Here is a 2,609-nt window from a genome sequence, read left to right as displayed (position 1 = left end):
TGCAGTTTTGAACTTTTTACTTTCTAAACAACTTCTGCCTTTAAATCTAAATTGTGCCTCTTTTGCAAACATCTAGTTGGGTTACATATTCATGAATCAGTTTTGCAATTCCTGGTTCTTTTTGTTTAATTTTTTTATATTGTGGAAATGTAGGCGGGAAGGCAGTCATGGTGTCTGGTGGCTCAGTCTGGTCCCTTCGGCAGGTACCAGTCACACCCAGCTGTCTCCAGACAACTAGGCGACATTTGGCAAGTCCAAGGGAAGAACGGGGCACTCAAATTGATTTTTATATATTTAATATGGCTCCAGTTGATGGCTTAGCGATGTTTATGGCATTAGGTGCAGCTAGAGGTGTTGACTTTGAGCTGGAATTTCAGGATACTTGGAAGAGTGATTAGTTATTTATTTGGGTCAGTCTAAGGAATCTCACTGTAGGTTATTTTAGTTTCTTCGTGGCCTATATCACTTAAACCTGTTTTATTCTATTATATTTCCCACTGTTATATTCCTTTGTGTTAAGAAAATATTTAATGTGCAGTTTCAATTTTCTTTTCCTTTCTAGGCTATATTCTTTCTTGATTATGATCTGTAATAATTTCTGTTGGGTTTGTCATTATCACATTTATTTATAACAAGCTCTATCAAATTAATTCTAGCTTAATTTAAATATTGTATAAAACTTTTCTGTAGACAGCTCCATCTTCTTCCTTCCTTGCTTGTGTTATTATCATAGTCTTTGCATCTTAATTAATCAAATAATCACAAACCTCACTTAGTATTATTTTGCATAGCTATATTTTTAAACCAAAGAACACAAATGTGTTAGACAGAAAACCATATTCATATGTTCCTTTACACTTGTGTATTTAACTCTACAGTGGAGGTTATTTTAATTTTAATTACTTCTGATAGTATGCCCTGACTGTAGAAATAATGGGTTTCCTTACAGCATTTGGAGACTCATAGGAGCTTCTATTCTCTCCACATGCTCCCTTCGTCCCTCTCAGAGAATGCCATCTGCATACACTGTTGGATGCCATAGAAGCTGTCCATTCCCATAGTGGAATAGTCAGCATGTGAGCGTCCAGTGTGTACTGCCCCTGACATGTAGAATTAGTCTGTATCCACCATATTCCTGCTGTGCCCCACTGGTGACCAACTGCATGGCGGTCATCTGCCTGGTCATATGCATGCCTACTGCATGCAGTTTGTTATGTTTCCAGTGGTAAAGTTGCTAGATAGACATGCTAACAGTTAGAAATGGGACTTGTGCCGGGCTGTGGTGGCGCACGCCTTTAATCCCAGCACTTGGGAGGCAGAGGCAGGTGGATTTCTGAGTTCGAGGCCAGCCTGGTCTACAGAGTGAGTTCTAGGACAGCCAAGGCTATACAGAAAAACCCTGTCTCAAAAAACAAAACAAAAAACAAACAAACCCAAAAAACAAACAAAAACCCAAACAAACAAGAAAAGAAATGGGATTTGTAAACAGGGTATGTGATAGAGATGGATTTTATCACGTTTCAAGTAGCAATGGAAGGATTAAATTGATTTTTAAAATTACATTTATTGGGGTGTGTGTGTGTGTGTGTGTGTGTGTGTGTGTGTGTGTGTGTGTTTATTCATGTGTGTACACATATAGAGCAGTGGTCTGTTCAGGCAACTTAGGTTCAATCGAGTAATAGGCCTAGAACCCTGGAGCCCCAGTGGGCAGTTTCTGCCTGCAGGGGGCAGAAGGAGTTCAGCCATAACTCCTGAGTCTTTGTCTCCTGTTTCAGTCACAACCCTGTAAAGCTGCCCCTACAGGAGATGTGTCCTCTATCAGGTAGACAATGCCCCAAGCTCCTAGCATTCTAGCTGGACCTTACTCCCAGTCATCTGACCACAGGCAGGCATGCCCACCCCACAGATAGCCATGCCTCATACAATATAAGGGGCGGTTCGCCCCTCCCCTCTCTCTTGTTCTTTGTTTTTTCTCTTGCTTCCTTTCTTCTTCTCTTGCTCTTTGTCCCTTCTCTGCCCCCTTTCTTCTCTTACCTTCTTCTCTCGTTCTTTGCTCTCTCTCTTGTTCTCTCTTGCTCTCTTGCTTTTTTCCTCACCTTTCTCTCTCTCTATCTCCTTTTCTTCTCCTCTCCTTCCTCTCCTTTCTTTCTCTCTACATGACTGGCCTATTTTCTCTTTGCTATAATAAAATATCTCATTTATACATTCCTTCCTTTTTGACTAAGCACTGTGCAGCCACGGGCCCCAGCAGCAGGAGAGAGAGAGCCATAGGCATCAGGAGAAAGATACACAGACCCACATGTGCATGCCATGGTGAATATGTGGAGGTCAAAAGACAGCTTGCAGGAGTTCTTCTTTTCCTCTACTATGTTTGTTCTCGGAATCAAAATTAGGTGATTAGGTTTGGCCAGTTCTGTCATGTTTTGCTAGTCCTAGTTGGAAAATTATATCTGCCAAAATATGTATTTTGTAGCAATTAAAAATCTTTTACAGTTAATTGGTTGTAGGTGTTTTGTCTGCATGTATGTCTGTGCACTATATTGTAGGCAGCCGTTTGGATACGATCTTCAGCGGCCGCTTAGACGATCGTATCCAAGATGGCGCTGGTT

This window comes from Mastomys coucha, unplaced genomic scaffold (genome assembly GCF_008632895.1).
Source record: "Mastomys coucha isolate ucsf_1 unplaced genomic scaffold, UCSF_Mcou_1 pScaffold22, whole genome shotgun sequence".
Classification (NCBI taxonomy): Eukaryota; Metazoa; Chordata; class Mammalia; order Rodentia; family Muridae; genus Mastomys; species Mastomys coucha.
Note: the sequence above shows the minus strand (reverse complement) of the source record.